Below are 24,276 nucleotides of genomic sequence, written 5' to 3' on the forward strand. Positions count from 1 at the left end.
ATTCTAACTGCCTGTTAGCTGTTCATGGGTTGCACCTGGTTTTCTTGGTATATAAGTTCTATGGTTGTTTCACTCTTTGCTCAGTCCTCTCTAGGGTGAACCAGGGAGTTAGTCTTGACAATGGTCCTTGTCTTGACTAGGTGCTCTGTGTGACTAGCCTTTTCTCTATGGCAGCTTGCCTTCACTAGCTGGCTGCCATAGTTCTCTCGAGCTATGTATCTAAGTCTGTGTTCTAGTTCTCTCGAGCTATGTACCTAAGTTTGTGCCATAGTTCTCTTGAGTTATGTATCTAAGTCTGTGTTCTAGTTCTCTCGAGCTATGTATCTAAGTCTGTGTTTTTGTCTCTGGATTTAAGATGTATTTAAGTCTGTTGTTCTGTTAAGTTGCTTGTCTTGGTAAGGTGCTGTTCGGACTAGCGTGTTGCTATGTGGGAGCCGTTGGGATCTTGTCTTGTGCTTTGCATTGATAAGCCGATTACCCTTGGGGTAGCTTGTCTGGAGTTGAGCCTCGGCAAGCCGGTTGCCCCTTGTGGTAGCTTGTCGCAAGCTCAGTATAGACAAGTGGGCTTCCTCATGGAAGCTGTCCTGAGTTCCTATCTTGACTAGCTGTCTTGTAACTTGTCTCTAGTTCTTATGTATGCTTGTTGTGTTTCTGTCTCAAGTTCTCTTGTCTCTAGTTCTTATGTATATTGCTGTGTTAATCTAGTTATGTGTGAATCTAGTAAAGTTCAAACAAAGTACAGTATATGTGTCTCTTGTCTGGTTTCTGCACTTGGGTCCAGAACCTAGCTTGCCCGGAGAGCACGGCCTCGTATTTATACGGCCCCGTGGCTCCCCAACCCTGACAGTATTCACTAGAGTTTAGAAGAATGAGAGGGGATCTCATTGGAACGTATAAAATTCTGACAGGGCTAGACAGACTGGATGGAGGGAGGATGTTTCCCCTGGGTGGGGGGGGGGTCTAGAACGAGGGGTCTCAGGATACAGGGTAGGACATTTTGGACTGAGATGAGGAGAAATGTCTTCACTCAGAGGGTGGGGAACCTGTGGAATTCTCTACCACAGAAGGCTGTGGAGGCCAAATCACTGAATATATTTCAGAAAGAGATAGATAGATTTCTAGACACAAAAGGCATCAAGGGGTATGGGGAGAGAGCGGGAATATGGTACTGAGATAGAGGATCGGGCATGATCATATTGAATGGTGGAGCAGGCTCGAAGGGCCGAATGGCCTACTCTTGCTCCTATTTTTCTATGTTTCTATGATATGGGCTTGGCTATATGGAACACAAGATCAAAATCTCCGGATGAGACTGTAATGTATACAACATTGAAGGGACTACTTTGTTTTGCGGATGTACATCCTTAGTTGTGAGCGTATATAACAGACGCGTATTGATGTGTACAGTCAGTGCCGAAGTTCCAGTTACCCAGTAAAGTTCTCTTGAAGTTACTCTCAGTCTCTGCTGCTTTATTGTTTTTTGTAGTTGTGTGTAGTGGTACAAACACAACAAATTGGCGATGAGAATTATGAGCATACGTCTTCCTATTCTGGCATCACATCCAGAGGACACCGAAATTTGGAAGAAAGGAGCGAGAAGGTAGAGAAAACGGAGCACGCTTGCTAAGCTAGGCAGGGGTTACGTAAGTCAAGTGAAAAGTGCACAGGACTTGCATGACGCTAGCTAACTAGTAAAGAAAGAAAAACGGGTTTGGAAAAAGAAAAATGGTGATGATTGGCACGATTGCAGCATTTGATAGCAGCATTGAAGACTGGGCAACTTACATTGAAAGAGTGGAGTTGTACTGTGAGGCTAACGGAGTGGAGGTAGGAAAGAAAGCCACTGTTTTGCTAAGTGTTATGGGCGCAAGTACATATGGGCTGCTATGTAGTTTACTAAGCCCTGAAAAGCCAGCAAACAAAACATTCAAACAAATAGTGGACACACTCCAAGACCATTTAAGCCCCAGACCACTGCTTATAGCTGAAAGATTTAAATTCCATAAGCGGAACCAGAGCAAAAATGAAAGCATTTCTGAATATTTGGCAAAGTTGCGCAAATTATCGGAACATTGCCAATTTGGGTTGGGCTTATCAGACACATTGAGAGACAGATTTGTGTGTGCTATGCAAAGTGAAAGCACACAAAAGAAGCTCCTGTCTGAAAAAGATCTCACCTTGGAGAAGGCTTTAAGTATTGCAATTTCAATGGAAGCAGCAGCACGTGGCGCTTTAGAAATTCAACAAAAATCCCTGGAATATTCCACTAACAAAATGTCTCTGAAACAGAAAAAAGTGCTATTGCTGTGGTAAAATGTCACATGACCACAATGACTGTTGGTTTAAAGACAAAGATTGCAGACAATGTAGCAAACGAGGGCACATTGAGAGGGTCTGCAAAGCAAAGCAGAAAACTGATACAATACAGAGTAACAAAAAGGCACACCAAGTGACTGGAAACAAGAAACATTTCAAAGATAGATACAAGAGGGTACACCAAGTGACTGGAGATAGGAAGAGGATCTGGCTTGTCTAAAACTACACAGTGTGAAAGAAACAGAGGATCACAGAATAATATGGGTTACTCCAGAAGTGGCAGGAGTTAGGCTGAAAATGGAGTTGGACACAGGCTCAGCTTTAACAGTGATCTCTGTACATGACTACAAACGACTGTTTTCACACATACCGCTAAGGCCAACTAAAGTGCTGTTAAAGACATACACAGGACAAAGAGTGTGCCCCAAAGGTAAAATAAAAGTGACAGTGACATACCAAGAAAAAAAAATACCGCAATTGAACCTCTATGTAGTGGAAAATGGAGGACCACCATTGCTGGGACGCGAATGGCTCAGGAAAATACAGTTGGATTGGCACACCATCCAAGCACTGTTTGTGTCAGCAAAGGAGGACAGCAACGCCACTCCTGAGAGACTGTCACAAATACTCTCTGACTCTCAGGAAGTGTTCAAGAAGGGAATAGGAACACTTAAGGGCATGAAAGCAAAAATTAAGATTGAGGAGAATGCAAATCCAAAGTTCCACAAGGCCAGACCAGTGCCTTATGCAATTCGCCCTTCAGTAGAAGCAGAGCTGGAGAACTTGGAACAGTTAGGGGTCCTGTCCAAGGTGGATTGGAGTGAATGGGCCACACCTATAGTTCCAGTGATGAAGAAAACCTCCAGCACAAAACCAAGAAAAGTGCGCATTTGTGGAGACTTTAAAGTGACTGTTAACCCAGTCCTCCACACAGTACAGTACCCATTGCCTCGCATTGAGGACATCTTTGCTTCCCTGTCAAGAGGGGAACGCTTCACAAAGATTGACTTGGCCCAGGCCTATCTCCAAATGGTAATTGATGATGCATCAAAGAAGTACCTAACAATAAATACGCACAAAGGCCTTTACCAGTACAATCGGCTGGTATTCGGAATAGCATCAGCTCCTGCAATCTGGCAAAGGGCAATGGACCAAGTCCTGCAGGGGATCCCAGGTACTCAGTGTTATCTTGATGACATCATTATTACTGGCAAGAATGACAATGACCACCTTTCCAACCTTGAACAGGTACTCATCAGGTTACTGGAGTATGGGCTCCGAGCGAACCGAGACAAGTGTGAGTTTTTCAAAAAGGAAATCTCATACTGTGGACAAGGACGGTTTACACAAGTCTCCAGACAAGATTGAAGCTGTGATTAATGCACCAACACCTGAAAATGTGTCTCAGTTGAGATCATATCTTGGACTGGTGAACTACTATCACAAGTTCTTGCCCAACCTATCCACAGTGTTACATCCACTAAATGCACTGCTACAGACAGGGTCACAATGGAAGTGGAGTGACAGCTGTGAACAAGCTTTTCAAGAGAGTAAAAGACTCATTACTTCAGAAGAGGTGCTAGCTCACTTTGACCCATCCTTACCTATTCGACTGGCATGTGATGCTTCACCCTATGGCATTGGTGCCGTGTTGTCACATAAGTTGCCAGACAGCTGAGAGAGACCAATAGCCTTTGCTTCAAGATCCTTGACTACAGCTGAATGCAATTATGCACAGATTGACCGAGAGGCCCTCAGCCTTGTGTGGGGAGTCAAGAAATTCAACCACTACTTGTATGGTCAACAGTTTACACTGTTAGCTGACCACCAGCCTCTCGTTTCAATCTTCAACCCAAGGAAGGGCGTTCCAGTGATGACGGCACAACGGCTGCAGCGATGGTCACTCTTCCTAGGGGCTCACCTGTATGACATTGAATACAAGGGGACCAAGCAACATGGCAACACTGATGGTTTGTCACGTTTACCACTGCCGACCTCAGAAGAAACTACAACAGTTGACTCAGCAGAGGTATTTCACACAATAGTTGAGCAGCTACCAGTGACAAACTCCCTCATTGAAAGATAAACACGCAATGACCCTACATTGTCAAAAGTTTATGACATCACTGTGAAGGGATGGCCAGCGCATGGTGACTCATTATTTCCAGCATTCTCAGCTAGGAGGGAGCAGTTATCAGTGTGTCGAGGAACACTGATGTGCGGCTCATGAGTTGTGATTCCTCCCAAGCTTCGTGACCGAGTGCTAGATGAACTGCATGAAGGCCACTTAGGTATGGTAAAGATGAAAAGCCTTGCATGTGGATACGTGTGGTGGCCGGGAATTGACAAACAGATCGAGGACCTGACAAAGAGCTGTTCAGGATGTCAAAAGGTCCAGAACGCACCACCACAAGCCACTCTCCACCCATGGGAATGGCCCTCATCACCATGGCAATGTGTGCACATCGACTTTGCTGGACCGTTCATGGACTCCATGTTCTTGATTGCAGTCGATGCACATTCCAAATGGCCCGAGGTCATTAAAATGAAATTAACCACATCTGAAAAGACCATTTCAGTTCTGAGGACCATGTTCGCTAGAAATGGACTACCAGAACAAATCTGCACAGACAATGGACAACAATTTGTCTCTGACGAATTCCAAAGGTTCACGAGGAAAAATGGAATCAAGCACTACACATCTGCCCCGTACCATCCAGCTACAAATGTCTTGGCAGAAAGATTCATACAGACTTTCAAGAAGGCCATCAAAGCAATGTACAGCGAGAATCTACCACTGCAACACAAGACAGGCAATTTCCTCTTTGCTTATCGGAACGCAGTACACGCAGCCACTAATCAGACTCCAGCGATGATGTTTCTGAACAGGAACCTGAGATCTCGCATGGACCTTCTTAAACCGAATGTATGTCATGATGTAGAGAACAAACAGTTCAAACATTTGAATGCTAAGCCAACAAGAAGCTTCAGTGTGGGACAGTCAGATCTTGCTCGTGATTTCCGGACGGAAGAGTGGCAACCAGATACAATATCCACAAGAGAGGGACCACTGATGTATACTGTAGATGTGGGAGAGAACGCTTTGAGACGTCATGTGGACCAAATTCTGGACGTTCAGGTGGAAAACACCCCTATACCTCGCCCAGACTCACCTGACATGGAAACAGACACTCCTGATTCATCAGCATCAGCACCAGCCTCGTCCACAGCTGAGAGCTCTACCTGTGCTGATAGCTCACCTGATGCAACTGTACCTGTACAGTCTCATTCCCCAAAGCAAGAGAGTCTGGAGAGACGTTACCCAGAGAGGCAGAGGAGGCCTCCCCAGAGACTTGACTTGTAAATAAAATTTATGTTGGAATTTGAATTTTGTTACTGTAAAGACAGGCTCTGTATGTTAATTATAGAAATTTTGCATTAATATACTATTAAACTAAAAGGGGAGCAAGTGTAATGTATACAACATTGAAGGGACTACTTTGTTTAGCAGATGTATATCCTTAGTTGCGAGCGTATATAACAGACGCGTATCGATTTGTACAGTCAGTGCTGAAGTTCCAGTTACCCAGTAAAGTTCTCTTGAAGTTACTCTCAGTCTCTGTTGCTTTATTAGTTTATGTAGTTGTGTACAAACACAACAGAGACCAAAATATGGATTGTGGGAAGCTGTGAAGAGGACTGTAAGTGACTTCAGTGTGAATACACAGGTTAGTAAATGGGGCATGTAGATGTCAGAGGAAATTTAACGCAGTGAATTATAAGGTGATGCATTTTGGCTGGAAGAAAAAAGTAGGAAATCTCCATTAAATGGTAAAACTTTAAAAGGTATAGCGGAACAGAGGGACTTTGGGGTGTAAGATTCTAGCTAATGCCTTGTCTTATTAATTAGCAGAATTGAGAGTCTCATGTCACCAACTTTAATACCTTATTCGGAAATATAAGGTCAGCAGATCCTCTGTCCTCTAACGTACCTGATATTGATCCTCAATCAGAGTGAGCATGCAAGTCCCGCGTGTCCACAGTAACTTAGAAACATAGAAGACAGCAGCAGGAGTAGGCCATTCAGCCCCTCGAGCCTGCTCCGCCATTCAATGAGATCATGGCTGATCATCCAAACTCAGTACCCTGTTCCTGCCTTCTCCCCATATCCCTTGATCCCTTTAGCCTTAAGAAATATATCTAACTCCTTCTTGAATATATTTAATGAATTGGCCTCTACTACCTTCTGTGGTAGAAAATTCCACAGGTGAAGAAATTCCTCCTCATCTCTGTCCTAAATGGCTTACCCCTTATCCTTAGACTGTGACCCCTGGTTCTGGACTCCCCGGCCATCAGAAACATCCTTCCTGCATCTAGTCTGTCTAGTCCTGTTAGAATTTTATAAGTTTCGATGAGATCCCCTCTCATTCTTCTAAACTCCAGCGAGTATAAGCCCAATCGCCCCAATCTCTCCTCATACATCATTCCTGCCATCCCAGGTATCAGTCTGGTGAATCTTCGCTGCACTCCCTCCATGGCAAGAACATCCTTCCTCAGATAAGGCGACCAAAACTGCACACAATACTCAAGATGTGGTCTCGCCAAGGCTCTGTACAACTGCAAGACATCCTTGTTCCTGTACTCGAACCCTCTCGCTACAAAGGCCAACATACCATTTGCCTTCTTAACCACCTGCATGCTTACCTTCAGCGACCGGTGCACAAGGACACCCAGGTCTCCTTGCACTTCCCCTTCTCCCAATCTATTGCCATTCAGATAATAATCTGCCTTCCTGTTTTTGCCACTAAAGTGGATAACCTCGCATTTATCCACATTATACTGCATCTGCCATGCTTCTGCCCAATCACCCAACCTGTCCAAATCATCCTGGAGTTTCTCGGCATCCTCCTCACAGCACACATGCCCACCCAGCTTTGTGTCGTCTGCAAACTTGGAGATATTACATCTAGTTTCCTCGTCTAGATCATTTATATATATTGTGAACAGCTGGGGTCCTAGGACCGATCCCTGTGGTACCCCACTAGTCACTGTCTGCCACTCGGAAAAAGAGACGTTTATTCCAACTCTTTGCTTCCTGTCTGACAACCAGTTCTCTATCCAAGTCAATATCTTGCCCCCAATCCCATGTGCCTTAACTTTACACGCCAATCTCTTATGCGGGACCTTATCGAAAGCCTTCTGAAAGTCCAAATACACCACATCCACGGGTTCTTCCTTATCTATTCCACCAGTTACATCCTAAAAAAATTCCAGTAGATTAGTCAAGCACGATGTACCTTTTGTAAATCCATGTTGACTTCGTCCGATCCTGTCACTGTTTTCCAAGTGCTCTGCTATTACATCTTTTATAATGGACTCTAGCATTTTCCCCACTACCGATGTCAGGCTTACCGGTCTATAATTCCCCATTTTCTCTCTACCACCTTTTTTGAATAGTGGGGTAACATTAGCTACTCTCCAATCCATGGGAACTGATCCAGATTCTATTGAATGTTGGAAGATGATCAGCAATGCATCTACTATTTCTAGGGCACTTCCTTAAGTACCCTAGGATGTAGATTATCAGGCCCTGGGGATTTATCGGCCTTCAATCCCGTCAATTTCCCTAACACCATTTCCCTACAAATGCTGATTTCTTTCAGTTCCTCCCTCTCATTAGACCCTATGTTCCCCAACATCTCTGGGAGGTTATTTGTGTCCTCCTTTGTGAAGACAGAACCAAAGCATGTATTTAATTGGTCTGCCATTTCTTTGTTCCCCATTATAAATTCCCCTGATTCTGACTGCAAGGGACCTACGCTTGACTTCACCAATCTTTTTCTCTTCACTTATCTATAAAAGCTTTTACAGTCAGTTTTTATGTTCCCTGCAAGCTTACTCTCATATTCTATTTCCCCCCTCTTAATTAATCCCTTTGTCCTCCTTTGCTGAATCCTAAACTGCTCCCAATCGTCAGGTTTACTGATTTTTCTGGCCAATTTGTATGTCCTTTCCTTCGATCCTATGCTATCCCTAATTTCCCTTGTTAGCCATGGTTGAGTCACCTTTTTTGTTTTATTTTTATGCCAAACAGGGATGAACAAATTCTGTAGTTCATCCATGCGATCTTTGAATGTTTGCCATTGCCTATCCACCGTCAACCCTTTGAGTAACATTCCCCAATCAAACCTACCCAACTCACGCCTCATACCATCGTAGTGTGAGGTGGTGTGTTAATGAATTTCACTATAGGTCAGTGTGAGGTGGTGTGTTAATGAATTTCACTATTGGTCAGTGTGAGGTGTGTGTTAATGAATTTCACTATAGGTCAGTGTGAGGTGGCGTGTTAATGAATTTCACTATAGGCCAGTGTGAGGTGGTGTGTTAATGAATTTCACTATAGGTCAGTGTGAGGTGGTGTGCTTTGGTGGGAAGAATAAGGAGGCCACTCACTATTTGGACAAGGGGGAGAAATTGGGTTGCTTTGTGCCTCCCGCGATATTCAGCGGGAGGTTAGCGGCGGAGGTAGTCTGTAGCTCCCCGTGGCACTGCACCGCCGGCAATGACGTCATCACTATGCGCAGCACCCCGGCTGCAACCTTGGGTTGCGACCCCATACCTATCACCGGACGATATGTCCGACAGGGTCAGGGGTCGTTTCTGCAGCCGCGGCGATGCCACTTAAAGGGCAGGTGTCGGGCGGCAACTTTTTATTTTGGCCGACTGCCAGCACCTGCCCCCTTTCCCTTTCTTCTTCGGGGTGTCGGCCGCGATTGCTCAGCCCGGCGCTCCTCTTGATCAGACACCCCGCTCCCCGGTGGTCCAGCAGGGCCCCGGTGTGCGCAGTGCTAGGCCCCTCCCCTTTAATCAGGGAGGGAGGTCTGCTATGACACGGTGCTGTGTGCCGGCGGGCGTGGCGCTGTTACACGAATCGCCGTGAAATTCACTGGTAGCGCCTCAAGAGGGAGGGGAGCGCTTCCAGTAGCACCCCGCCTCCTGCCTGGGGCGCTACCACTGAATTTAATGCGCAGGGGCGCTAACGTTTTTGGGGCGCTAAAATTAGCCCCGGCACCACCGAATTTCTCCCTAATAGTCTAAATGGGCTAGAGGAGCAGAGGGATCCAGGGATACAGATACACAAATCACTAAAAGTAGCAACACAGGTTAATAAGGCCATTAAAAAAAAAGCACTGGGGTACATTCCTAAAGGAGCCTTCTGTTCCGTGCCTAGGAGCTCTGAACCATGGCAGACAGCGGCTGGGACACGTTTCTCACACGCCTCGAGATTAACCTGCACGGCTACTTTGCTGTCAGTGAAGAGAGACAAGAAAGACCAAAGTGCCATTTGCCCCTCTCAGTGTGGCCCTGAAGGACTGTGTCCAGGCTGGAGTTCTGTTCCCGCCGTACGATCCTCCCCCAGATTGTCCTTTGAGCTCCAGCTAGGTGATGCTAAACACTCAGGTGGGAAAGAAGAAAATCTACAATAATGTGTTTAAAACAAAGCTCGTTTATTTGACATCTATCCAGAATATTAAATTCCAGCCCAGTTATAGGGGTTATTAACATCAACAGAAACAAACCCCAACTGTCAGAATGAACATGGTTCAGTCCTGAATGTGATTAACAGCAGCAACAACAGCAGAATCCAACCCGTGCAGTCACTTGTGAACTCGCTGGTGTGTCAGCAGGCTGGATGACTGAGTGAATCCCTTCCCACACTCAGAGCAGGTGAACGGCCTCTCCCCAGTGTGAACATGCTGATGATTCAGCAGGTAGGATGGCTTAGTGAATCCTTTCCCACACTCTGAGCAGGTGAACGGCCTCTCCCCAGTGTGAACTCGCTGGTGATTCAGCAGGTTGGATGAATTACCGAATCCCTTCCCACACTCAGAGCAGGTGAACGGTCTCTCTCCAGTGTGAACATGCTGATGATTCAGCAGGTTGGATGACTTAGAGAATCCCTTCCCACACTCAGAGCAGGTGAACGGCCTCTCCCCAGTGTGAACGCGCTGGTGATTCAGCAGGTTGGATGAATTAGTGAATCCCTTCCCACACTCAGAGCAGGTGAATGGCCTCTCCCCAGTGTGAACTCGCTGATGTGTCTGAAGGTCGGATGACTGAGTGAATCCCTTCCCACACTCAGAGCAGGTGAACAGACCCTCTCCAGTGTGAACTCGCAGGTGTGTCAGCAGGTTGGATGACTTAGTGAATCCCTTCCCACACTCAGAGCACGTGAACGGTCTCTCCCCGGTGTGAACACGCTGGTGTATCAGCAGGGTGGATGACTGAGTGAATCCCTTCCCACACTCAGAGCAGGTGAACGGTCTCTCCCCAGTGTGAACTCGCTGGTGTGTCAGTAGGTTGGATGACTTAGTGAATCCCTTCCCACACTCAGAGCAGGTGAACGGCCTCTCCCCAGTGTGAACTCGCTGGTGTGTCAGTAGGTGGGATGACTGAGTGAATCCCTTCCCACACTCAGAGCAGGTGAACGGCCTCTCCGCGGTGTGAATGCGCTGGTGTATCGATAGGCCAGAGGGTTGGCTGAAGCCTCGTCCACACACAGAACACGTGTACGGTTTCTCCTCGCTGTGAACGGTGCTTTTTGCTTCCATGTTCAGAGGCCGATGATATTCAGATCCGATGAGTCGAGTGACTCTGTTAGATCTTGAAGTGATGTTTGGTTTGAGCTTACCGTCTGCAAATCCTTCCCTTCCAGTGCCCTGTAAAATTAATATAAAACAGGGAGCGTGAGAGACAACCCACAAGAAAACAAAGGCAGGTTGTGAAATTGAGCTCAATGAATCTGCTCAATTGTGGGGCCGGCACTAGAAAAAAGTGACCATGAAAGATGCTGGATTGTCATAAATACCCAACTGGTTCACTAATGTCCTTCAGGGAAGGGAATCCGCCACCTGGTCTGGGCCTACACAAGACTCTGGCCTCTATGGGAGGAGAGAGGGAGGTGGGAGGGGGCGAAGGAAAGGAACTTTATACATCTGCAACTCGACCAGAACTTTGATAGAACCTCCAAAACCCACAACCTCCACCACCTAGAAGGACAAGGGCAGCTGTTGTATGGGAGCACCATCACATCCAAGTTCCCCGCCAAGTCACACGTCATCCTGGCTCAGATATATTCATCGTTGCTGGGTCATAATCCTGGAACTCCTTACCGAACAACATTGTGGGAATACCTTCACCACACGGACTGCAGTAGTTCAAGAAGGCGACTCACCACCCCCTCTCAATGGGAAACTGGGGATTGGCCATATTTGCTGCTCTTGCGAGCTACGCCCACATCCCAAGAATGAATTAAAACAAATCTGTAGATGTAAACTGGATTAAAAGCCTGTACAGAAATACTTGTTCCGAAAACAATACTCTTTTACATTGTACGAACAGTGTCTGTTTAACAACCTAATCTCCCCCAGAATCCACCTCCCTTGACAGTCTCACATTGGAAATTGTTGGGTCCTCCTGGGCTCAGAAGTACTGGGGGTTAAACCCAGCAGCTTTTCCTCCATCTCCACTCCAGCTCAAACTGAAACATAGAAGATAGGAGCAGGAGTAGGCCACTCGGCCCCTCGAGCCTGCTCCACCATTCAGTGCGATTATGGCTGATCATCCAAGTTCAGTACCCGGTACCTGCTTTCTCCCCATACCCCTTGATCCCTTTAGCCTTAAGAAATATATCCAACTCCTTCTTGAATATATTTAATAATGTATTGGCCTCCACTGCCTTCTGTGGTAGAGAATTCCACAGGTTCACCACTCTCTGGGTGAAGAAATTCCTCCTCATTTCTGTCCTAAATGGCCTACCCCTTATCCTTAAGACTGTGACCCCTGGTTCTGGACTCCCCGACCATCGGGAACATCCTTCCTGCATCTAGTCTGTCCAGTCCTGTCAGAATTTAATAAGTTTCAATGAGATCCCCTCTCATTCTTCTAAACTCCAGCGAGTATAAGCCCAATCGTCCCAATCTCTCCTCATATGTCATTCCTGCCATCCCAGGTATCAGCCTGGTGAATCTTCGCTGAACTCCTTCCACGGCAAGAACATCCTTCCTCAGATAAGGTGACCAAAACTGCACACAATACTCAAGATGTGGTCTCACCAAGGCCCTGTACAACTGCAGCAAGACATCCTTGTTCCTGTACTCAAACCCTCTCGCTATGAAGGCCAACATACCATTAGCCTTCTTAACCGCCTACTGCACCTGCATGCTTACCTTCAGCGACTGGTGCACAAGGACACCCAGGTCTCGTTGCACTTCCCCTTCTCCCAATCTATTGCCATTCAGATAATAATCTGCCTTCCTGTTTTGGCCACCAAAGTGGATAAGCTCACATTTATCCACGTTATATTGCATCTGCTATGCTTCTGCCCAATCACCCAATCTGTCCAAATCATCCTGTAGTTTCTCAGCATCCTCCTCACAGCACACACGCCCACCCAGCTTTGTGTTGTCTGCAAATTTGGAGATATTACATCTAGTTCCCTTGTCTAGATCATTAATATATATTGTGAATAGCTGGGGTCCAAGGACCGATCCCTGCGGTACCCCACTAGTCACTGCCTGCCGCTCGGAAAAAGACCCGTTTATTCCAACTCTTTGCTTTCTGTCTGCCGACCAGTTCTCTATCCAAGTCAATATCTTGCCCCCAATCCCATGTGCCTTAACTTTACACGCTAATCTCTTATGCGGGACCTTATCGAAAGCCTTCTGGAAGTCCAAATACACAACATCCACTGATTCTCCCTTATCTATTTTACTAGTTATATCCTCAACAATGAAGCAACAAAAAGGCCTACACAGGCGGCCAAGGACCTACCTTCCATCAGCCTGAAATAAAACTCTTCCTGACAGCCGCTGACTAATGGCGGCCGCAGCACCCACAATCCCCCGTGCCCCAGAAACCGCTCTATCCAATGCGCTGATTTCCCTGCTGAGAGTGCGCATGCCCCCCGGGGCCGTGGGCCATTCTGGGAGCCTGGCTCCTGTCCTTTTCCCGATTCGGACTTGGTGGAACCAGCTGAAGAAACCGGGAAGCGGCGGCTTGGATGGGGGAGGCGCTGCACCCTGGGTTTCCTGGTGCCGGGGCTCTGGCCACATGTCCTCTGGTCCCGGCCGCTCTGATTCTGATTGAGTTTTTGATGAGGTAACAGAGAGGGTTGATGAGGGCAATGCGGTTAACGTGGTATACATTTATTTCCAAAAGGCGTTCCACAAGTGCCACATAATAGGCTTGCCAGCAAAGTTGAAGACCATGGAATAAAAGGGACAGTGGCAACATGGATACAAAATTGGCAAAGTGACAGGAAACAGAGAGTAGTGGTGAATGGTTGTTTTTCGGACTGGAGGAAGGTATACAGTGGTGTTCCCCAGGGATCGGTACTAGGACCACTGCTTTACTTGATATATATTAATGACCTAGACTTGGGTGTACAGGGCACAATTTCAAAATTTGCAGATGACAGAAAACGTGGAAGTAAAGTGAACAGTGAGGAGGATAGTGATAGATTTCAAGAAGACATAGACAGGCTGGTGGAATGGGCGGACATGTGGCAGATGAAATTTAACGCAGAAAAGTGCAAAGTGATACATTTTGGTAGGAAGAACCAAGTGAGGCAATATAAACTAAAGGGTACAATTCTAAAGTGTGTGCATGAACAGAGAGACCTGGGGGTATGTGTGCACAAATCGTTGAAGGTGGCAGGGCAGGTTGAGAAAGTGGTTAAAAAAGCATACGGGATCCTGGGCTTAATAAATAGAGGCAGAGAGTCCAAAAGCAAGGAAGTTATGATGAACCTTTATAAAACACTGGTTCGGCCTCAACTGGTGAATTGTGTCCAATTCTGGGCACCGCACTTTAGGAAGGATGTGAAGGCCTCAGAGAGATTGCAGAAAAGATTTACAAGAATGGTTCCAGGGATAAGGGATGAAGGACTTCAGTTATGTGGATAGACTCGAGAAGCTGGGGTGGTTCTCCTTACAGCAGAGAAGGTAGAGAGGAGATTTGATAGAGGTGTTCAAAATCATGATGGGTCTGGACAGAGGAGAAACTGTTCCCATTGGCGGAAGGGTCGAGAACCAAAGGCGACATGAGGAAAAACTTTTTTATGCAGCGAGTGGTTAGGATCTGGACTGCACTGCCTGAAAGGGTGGTGGAGGCAGATTCAATCACGGCTTTCAAAAGGGAATTGGATAAGTGCCTGAAGTAAAAAGAATTGCAGGGTTACGGGGAAAGGGCGGGGATGGGACTAGCTGAAGTGGTCTTGCAGAGAGCCGGCACGGGCTCGACGGGCTGAATGGCCTTCTGTGCTGTAACCATTTTATGATTCTATAAAATATTAGAAAGTTTGTTCCACAGAAGCACGAGGTTTATCTGCTTTTATTGATGAATTTAAAAAGTCTGTATTAAAACCTGAGCCAGTGTGTTGTGAGACAAAGAGCCTTGTGTCCAATGAGGGGAATAAAGGCCCACAGCCTCCCCTGGCCCCGGGCCCTGAACAAGGGACTGGAGAAACTCGCTGCCCTGCGGATCAGACAATCAGCCGGCGCTAGTCCCGCCCCTCAGGTTCCCCGATTGGTTGGAGGACCCGCCGCCGGCTCGCTCCTCCAGCCCTGCCCCGCTCGCTCCCTATTGGTTGGAAGCTCCCGCCAATCAGGCCCTGGGCCCGGGTCACATTTCCCCGAGGAGATCACATGCTCCATCCAACTGACGCTGCTCGGTCCGGGGCCTCGCGGACTCTCAGATTTTTCTATTTCTCTTTATTCTCTCCCGATCCACCCCTACCCCCACCCTGCGCGATTCTCCACCCAATCGGAGCGGAGAAAACTCACTTTGCGTCACCGATCGCGACTCTGGACCCGACACTAAGGCCTTTCCCCGGAATGCCCCACGCCAACTCCGTCCGGCAGGATCTGAGTGCGCAGGCGCAGCTCCGAGTGGGGGAAGGGGGTTGGCCCCTTCTGGGCATGCACGGTTTTTACCCTTGGTGACCGGGAGGGGTCACTGTGCCGGACTCGGTCCGAACCGCCGCTCCCTGTGCGCATGCGCGGACTATTGTCTGTCAATTAACCATCAGCCAGAAGAGGTCGCTGGTGAGACCAGTGAAGAAAGGAACACTTGCATTTCTATAGCGCCTTTCACCACCACCGGACATCCTAAAGTGCTTTACAGCCAATGAAGTCCTTTTGAAGTGTAGTCACTGTTGTAATGTAGGAAATGCGGCAGCCAAATAGCGCACAGCAAGCTCCCACAAACAGCAATGTGATAATGACCAGATAATCTATCTTTTTGTTAACTCTGTTTCTCTCTCTACGGATGTTGCCTGGCCTGCTGAGTGTTTCCAGCATTTCTTGTTGTTATTTCAGATTTCCAGCATCCGCAGTATTTTGCTATTATCCGTTTGTTACATTGATTGAGGGATAAACATTGGCTAGGACACCGGGGATATTTCCCCTGCTCTTTTCCACATTACAACAGTGACTACACCTCAAAAGTACTTCATTGGCTGTAAAGCACTTCAAGACGTCTGCTGGTCATGAAAGCACTACATAAATGCAAGTCTTTCTTTCTCAAAATAGTGTCATGGGATCTTTTACATCCACCTGAGAGAGCAGACAGGGCCTCAGTTTAATGTCTCATCCGAAAGACACCACCTCTGACAGTGCCTCAGTACTGCACTGGAGTGTCAGCCTGGATTTTTGTGCTCATGTCTCTGGAGTGGGACTTGAACCCACAGCCTTATGCCTCAGAGGCAAGAGTGCTACCATAGTCATAGATTTATACAGCACAGAAAAGGACCTTCGCCCATCGTGTCCGCGCCGGCCATCAAGCCCTGTCTATTCTAATCCCATTTTCCAGCACTTGGTCCGTAGCCTTGTATTCTATGGTGTTTCAAGTGCTCATCTAAATGCTTCTTGAATGTTGTGAGGGTTCCTGCCTCTACCACCCTTTCAGGCAGTGAGTTCCAGATTCCAACCACCCTCTGGGTGAAAAAGCTTTTCCTCAAATCACCTCTAAACCTCCTGCCCCTTACCTTGAAACTATGCCCCCTGGTTATTGACCCCTCTACTAAGCGGAAAAGTTCCTTTCTATCTACCCTATGCCCCTCATAATTTTGTACACCTCAATGAGGTCCCCCCTCAGCCTTCTCTGCTCTAAGAAAAACAACCCCAACCTGTCCAGTCTCTCTTCATAGCTGAAGCGCTCCAGCCCAGGTAACACCCTGGTGAATCTCCTCTGCACCCTCTCCAATGCAATCACATTCTTCCTATAGTGTGGCAACCAGAACTGCACACAGTATTCCAGCTGTGGCCTAACTAGCGTTTTGTACAGCTCCATCATAACCTCCCTGCTCTTGCCTTCATTAGCCGAGGCATAGAATATAAGTATCCCATATGCCTTCTTAACCACCCTATCTAGCTGCCCTGCTGCCCTCAGGGATCTATGTACATGCACACCAAGGTCCCTCTGATCCGCTGTCCTTCCTAGGGTTCTACCATTCATTGTGTATTCCCTTGTTAGTCCTCCCAAAATGCATCACCTCACACTTTTCAGGGTTAAATTCCATTTGCCACTGTGCTGCCCATCTAACCAACCCGTCTATATTATCCTGTAGCCTGAGGTTTCCCCCCTCGTTATTTACCACTCCACCAATTTTCGTGTCATCTGCGAACTTACTGATCATACCTCCTACATTCATATCTAAATCATTAATGTACACTACAAACAGCAAAGGACCCAGCACCGATCCCTGCGGTAACCCACTGGACACAAGCTTCCAGTCATAAAACAACCTTCGACCATCACCCTCTGCCTCCTGCCACTAAGCCAATTTTGGATCCAAAGTGCCAAATTGCCCTGGATCCCATGGGCTCTTACCTTCTTGACCAGTCTCCCATGTGGGACTTTGTCAAAAGCCTTACTGAAGTCCATGTAGACTACATCAACTGGACTGCCCTCATCCACACACCTAGTCACCCCCATCGAAAAATTCAATCAAATTGGTTAGACATGATCTCCCCCTGACAAAGCCATGCTGACTATCCTTGATTAATCCTTGCCTCTCCAACTGGAGACTAATTCTGTCCCTCAGAATTTTTTCCAATAATTTCCCTACCACTGATGTTCAGCTCACTGGCCTGTAATTCCCTGGTTTATCCCTGCTACACTTCTTGAATAATGGTACTACATTAGCTGTTCTCCAGTCCTCTGGCACCTCCCCTGTGGTCAGAGAGATTCTGAAAATTTGTGTCAGAGCCCCTGCAATCTCCTCCCTTGCCTCACACAGCAGCCTGGGATACATCTCGTCTGGGCCTGGGGGTTTATCCACTTTTAAGCCCGCTAAAACCACTAGTACCTCCTCCCTTTCAATACTAATTTGTTCAAGTATATCACAATCCCCCTGCCTGATTTCTATGCCTGCATCGTCCTTCTCCATAGTGAACACAGATGCAAAATATTAATTTAAAACCTCACCTACATCTTCTGGCTCTACACACAGATTGCCACTTTGGTCCCTAATGGGCTCTACTCTTTCCCTGGTTATCCTCTTGCCCTTAATATACTAATAAAACACCTTGGGATTTTCCTTTATTTTGCCTGCCAGTGTTTTTTCATGACCCCTCTTCGTTCTCCTAATTTCTTTTTTAAGTACCCCCCTGCACCTTCTATACTCCTCTAGGGCTTCCACTGTTTTTAGTCCTTTGTATCTGCCAAAAGCCTCCCTTTTTTTCCTAAACCATTCTTGTATGTCCCTCGACATCCAGGGTTCCCTGGATTTGTTGGTCCCACCCTTGACCTTTATGGGAACATGTTGGCGTTGTACTCTCTCTATTTCCTTTCTGAAAGACTCCCACTGCTCTGATGTGGATTTTCCTACAAGTAGCTGATCCCAGTCCACTTTGGCCAGATCCTGCCTTATCATATTAAAATCGGCCTTCCCCCAATTTAGAACCTTTATTTCCGGTCCATCTTTGTCCTTTTCCATAACTACTTTAAATCTCACCAAATTATGGTCACTGTTACCAAAATGCTCTCCTACTAACCCTTCTACCACTTGCCCTGCTACATTCCCTCGAATTAGGTCCAGTACCGCCCCCTCTCTTGTAGGACTTTCAACATGTTGGCTGAAAAAGCTCTCCTGGATGCACTTTAAGAATTCCACACCCTCTAAGCCTTTCACACTCTGACTATCCCAGTTAATATTGGGGAGGTTGAAATCCCCAACAATTATTACCCTATTATTTCTACACTTCTGAGATTTGCCTACATATCTGTTCCTCTATCTCCCCCTTACTGTTTGGGGGCCTATAGTACACTCCCAGCAAAGTGCTTGCCCCCTTTTTGTTTTTAAGTTCTACCCATATGGCCTCATTAGCGGAACCTGCTAAGGTATCATCCCTCCTTACAGCAGAAATTGACTCCTTGATTAATATTACTAACCTGATTTTTGGTCAACTCTTGGAGCATTCAACTTTAATAAATCTCCGGGAGAAGGAGTCGCTTCACTTGCACTGGTTCCTGGGGCCTGATCACCTTCCCCAGGAGCAGGGCCTTGATTCTGGAGGTGTTTTATTGCACCATTTGGTGTACTTGAGAACAGCCCCATCAGGGCGAGTGCGGGAGAGTCAGGGGGCGAGTGCGGGAGGGTCAGGGGGCGAGTTCGGGAGCGTCCATCTCCAGGACCAGTGTGTATCTGAGTCAATGAGACTCTCTCTGACCTTTCTCCCCAGTCCCTCTCCAGGATCAGTGTGTATCTGAGTCAATGGGACTTTCTCTTACCTTGCTCCCCAGTCGATTTCTGGAAGCTCTTTGAATCGGAAGGGTTCTCTCCGGTTGGTGCTCACAATCCTGTGCTGGTTAACCGGCTGTTGTTCCTCAGTCGACAATCCCTGTTTACTTCGAGCTGAGCACCTTCGTCAATCACACCATCATTCACCGGGAGATCTAATTGTGGCAAAGCAGAAAATAAGAACAACATTGAAAGCGTGAAATAATGTAATGTAATCTGCTTACTAATAATCCAATGTGAAGGCGGAGTATTTGTTTGATTTTGTGCCTTTGCTCAGATCCCCAGTTGCGGGGCTGTGTGTTTAGTTTGGAGATTTTCCTCCGATCCCCAGTTGCGGGGCTGTGTGTTTAGTTTGGGGATTTTCCTCAGATCCCCAGTTGCGGGGCTGTGTGTTTAGTTTGGAAATTTTCCTCACAGTAAATTTCCGGCCTCCTGAAACTCCCCCATTCTCACTGCTCTGGGCGGAAATGCGCCATTTTCTGTGCGGAGTTACTGCCCGGAGCGGTGACCCTGTGAGCCTCCTTCGCTGTGATCTAAACTCGGGGCTGAGCAGCCGCTGTCGGGCCGAGTTCCCTCAATCAGCCTGTGTCTGACCCTCACTCACCGATCAACCCACGCCGCCCGGCACCGCACACAGCAGGGGAGCGGCACTGCGCCTGCGCCAGAGGGCAGGGGAGAGGCACTGCGCCTGCGCCGGAGGGCAGGGGTGCGGCACTGCGCCTGCGCCGGAGGGCAGGGGAGCGGCACTGCGCCTGCGCGGGAGGGCAGGGGAGCGGCACTGCACCTGCGCGGGAGAGGTAGAAAGGGAGCGGCACTGCGCCTGCGCCGGAGGGCAGGGGAGCGGCACTGCGCCTGCGCGGGAGAAAGGGAGCGGCACTGCGCCTGCGCCGGAGGGCAGGGGAGCGGTATTGCGCCTGCGCGGGAGAGGAAATGGAGCGGCACTGCGCCTGCGCGGTAGAGCTATGTCGCACGAACGCATCACTGTCGCTCCCAGTGGTGGGAGGACTACATCAGAACATATACAGGCCCAGGTTAACGGCAGCCATCTTTGTAAAGGAGGGAGGAAAGTTTCAGTGCGACGTCACCATATGCCTGAGACAAAGAGCCTTGTGTCCAATGCGGGGAATAAAAGCCCACAGCCTCTCCTGGCCCCGGGCCCTGAACAAGGGACTGGAGAAACTCGCTGCCCTGCGGATCAGACAATCAGCCGGCGCTAGTCCCGCCCCTCGGGCTCCCCGATTGCTTGGAGGACCCGCCGCCGGCTCGCTCCGCCAGCCCCGCCCCGCTCGCTCCCTATTAGTCGGAGGCTCCCGTCAATCAGGCCGCGGGCCCGGGTGACGTGTTCCCGAGGAGATCACGTGACCGTCCAACTGCCGCCGCTCGGTCCGGGGCCTCGCGGACTCTGAGGTTTTTCTATTTCTCTTTTTATTCTCTCCCGATCCACCCCGCGCCATTCTCCACCCAATCGGAGCGAAGAAAACACACATTTGCCTCACCGATCGCGACTCTGGAACCGACACCAAGGCCTTTCCCGGAATGCCCCGCGCCGACTCTGTCCGGCAGGATCCGAGTGCGCAGGCGTAACTCCGAGTGGGGGAGGGGTTTGGTCTCCAGTGGGCATGCGCGGTTATTACCCTTGTTGACCGGCAGGGGTCGCTGTGCCGGACTCGGCACAAACCGCCGCTCCGTGTGCGCATGCGCGGGCTCATGGCTGTCAATCAGCCAGCAGCCAGAAGAGGTCGCTGGTGAGACCAGTGAAGAAAGAAAGACTTGCATTTATATAGCGCCTTTCACCACCACCGGATGTCCCAAAGCGCTTTACAGCCAATGAAGTACTTTTTGAAGTGCAGTTACTGTTATAATGTAAACAAAGAAACAGAAGATCGGAGCAGGAGTAGGCCATTCGGCCCCTCGAGCCTGCTCCGCCATTCAATGAGATCATGGCTGATCATCCAAACTCAATACCCTGTCACGGCCTTCTCCCCATATCCCTTGATCCCTTTAGCCTTAAGAAATATATCCAACTCCTTCTTGAATATATTTAATGAATTGGCCTCCACAGCTTTCTCTGGTAGAGAATTCCACAGGTTCACCACTCTCTGGGTGAAGAAATTCCTCCTCATCTCTGTCCTAAATGGCCTACCCCTTATCCTTAGACTGTGACCCCTGGTTCTGGCGTAGGAACCGCGGAAGTCAGTAAGCGCACCGCAAGCTCCCACAAACAGCAATGTGATAATGACCAGATAATCTATCTTTTTGTTGTGTTAATTGAGGGATAAACATTGGCTAGGACACCGGGGGATAACTCCCCTGCTCTTTTCCACATTACAACAGTGACTACACTCCAATAGTACAATAGTACCTCATTGGCTGTAAAGCACTTCAAGACATCTGCTGGTCGTGAAAGGCACCATATAAATGCAAGCCTGTCTTTCTCGAAATAGTGCCATGGGATCTTTTATATCCAGCTGAGAGAGCAGACAGGGCCTCAGTTTAACATCTCATCCAAAAAACGACACCTCCAACAGTGCCACACTCCCTCAGCACTGCACTGGAGTGTCAGCCTGCATTTTTGTGCTCAAGTCTCTGGAGTGGGACTTAAACCCACAACTTTCATGACATCAGAGGCGAGAGTGTTACCCACTGAGCCACTGGCTGACACTAAAGAACAAGCAGTTCTGACGAAAGGTCATCGACCTGAAACATTAACTGTTTCTGTCTCCACAGATACTGCCTGACCTGCTGAGTATTTCCAGTAGTTTCTGTTTTTATTAAAGAAACGAGGGAGTGATTGCTGACAGGAAGAATGTTGGGTCGTCCTGCGCATGTGCACCTCCCTGGCGGCTGAGGCAAAACACCGACTCGCCCCCACCTGAGCCGCGCACCAGTACCAGATGTTGCGGCTCCGCATGCGCGGCCGGTGTTCCAACCGCGGGGTTTTGTGTGATGAGCATGCGCGTTGCGGACTGATCGGGACGGGCGATTGTAGAGCAGGAGGGAGAGCGCGGGGGCCATGAGCACATGCACGGGACTCAGCGTCAACAGAGCGCTTTCTGGAGCACGGGGGCTTGTGGGTATTACAGCCGCCATTACTGCTGATCCTTTCAACCAACCTGTGTAGCAGCTGGAGCCTGCAAATCAGCTTCACTGCCCCTAGGTTCGGAAAGGGGAAAATTAAACAACAGTTTGCCTCTGATCCTTTTCTGATCTCAATTTACAGGGTTATAGAAGTGGAGCAGTTACAGGCGGGAAGCTCAGACCAAACATCACGTCAAGATCTGACAGAGTCACTCGATTCATCAGGACCTGAATATCATCGGCCTTTGCACATGGAAGGAGAAAGCAGCGATCGCAGCGATGACAAACTGCACACGTGTTCGGTGTGTGAACGCGGATTCAGCCAATTGCCTGACCTGGTGAGACACGTGCACCGTCACACCAGGGAGAAACCGGGTAAAGGTGGGGACGGCGGGAAGGGATTCAGTTCCCCGTCTGCATTGGAAGTTCAATGGCACAGTCACACCAGGGACAGTCTGTTCACCTGCTCCGTGTGTGGAAAGGAATTTGTTTGTTCATCCCACCTGCAAACACACCAGCGAGTTCACACTGGGGAGAGACCATTTTAGTGTTCTGACTGGGAAGAGCTTTAAAAGCCCCAGGGATCTGAAGAAACACCAGCTTGTTCACACTGATGTGAGACCCTTTAACTGTCCTGACTGTGGTAAGAGCTTTAAAAGTCCCCGGGAGCTCAAGCAACACCAGCGAGTTCACACTGGGGAGAGGCCGTTCACCTGCTCCGATTGTGGGAAGGGATTCACTCAGACAGCCAACCTGCAGAGACACCAGCGCCTCCACACTGGGGAGAGGCCATTCACCTGCTCCATGTGTGGGAAGGGATTCAGTGAGTCATCCAACCTGCAGACACACCAGCTTGTTCACACTGACGAGAGATCCTTTAAATGTTCTGACTGTGGGAAGAGCTTTAAAAGCCCCCAGGAGCTGAAGGGACACTGGCTCCTGCACACTGGGGAGAGACCGTTCACCTGCTCCGTGTGTGGGAAGGGATTCGCTCGGTCCTCCACCCTCCTTTCACACCAGCTTGTTCACACTGATGAGAGGCCGTTTAACTGCCCTGACTGTGGGAAGCGTTTTAAAAGCCCCGGGGATCTGAAGGGACACCAGCTTGTTCACACTGCGGAGAGGCTGTTCACTTGCTCCGTGTGTGGGAAGGGATTCTTGAAGTCCTCCACCCTGCTGAGACAACAGCTTGTTCACACTGATGAGAGGCCATTTAACTGTTCTGACTGTGGGAAGAGCTTTAAAAGCCCTGGGGAGCTGAAGGGACACCAGCGAGTTCACACGAATGAGAGACCCTTTAAATGTTCTGAGTGTGGGAAGAGTTTTAAAATCCCTGGGGAGCTCTAGCAACACTAGCGAGTTCACACTGCAGAGAGACTGTTCACCTGCTCCATGTGTGGGAAGGGATTCACTGTGTCATCCGCCCTCCTGTCACACCAGCTTGTTCACGCTGACGAGAGACCCTTTAAATTTTCTGACTGTGGGAAGAGCTTTAAAAGCCCCCAGGAGCTGAAGAGACAGCAGCTTGTTCACACTGGGGAGAGACCATTTAACTGTTCTGATTGTGGGAAGATCTTTAAAAGCTCCTGGGAGCTGAAGAGACATCGGCTCCTCCACACTGGTGAGAGGCAGTTCACCTGCTCCGTGTGTGGGAAGGGATTCACTCAGTCATCCACCCTCCTGTCACACCAGCTTGTTCACACTGACAAGAGACCCTTTAAATGTTCTGACTGTGGGAAGAGTTTTAAAAGCTCGAAGAGCCTTAAGAGTCACCAGCGTCTTCACACTGATCATCGAATCTAACAGCACAGAAGGAGGTGATTCGGCCCATCGTGTCTGTGCCGGCTCTTTGAAAGAGCTGTCCAATTTAGTCCCAAACCCCAGCTTTGTCCCCAGAACTCTGCAAACTAGTCCTCTTCAAGTACATGTCCAATTACCGTTTGAAAGTTCCTGTGGAACCTGATTCCAGCATCCTTTCAGATGGTGCGTTCCAGATCTTAACAACCCTCTGTGTGAAAACAATTCTCCTCATTTCCCTCTAGTTCTTTTAGCAACTATTTTAAATCTGTGACCTTTGG

The 24,276-nt window shown here is 48.4% G+C and overlaps 1 pseudogene; it reads right to left on the reverse strand.

Moving 5' to 3' along the window:
* Positions 1–24,276, reverse strand: part of LOC147093167 (uncharacterized) — a 64,361-nt pseudogene that overhangs the window by 15,518 nt on the left and 24,567 nt on the right.

This window comes from Somniosus microcephalus, unplaced genomic scaffold, assembly GCF_052327205.1.
Source record: "Somniosus microcephalus isolate GS21.2 unplaced genomic scaffold, FLI_Smic_1.0 unresolved_chr1, whole genome shotgun sequence".
Classification (NCBI taxonomy): domain Eukaryota; kingdom Metazoa; phylum Chordata; class Chondrichthyes; order Squaliformes; family Somniosidae; genus Somniosus; species Somniosus microcephalus.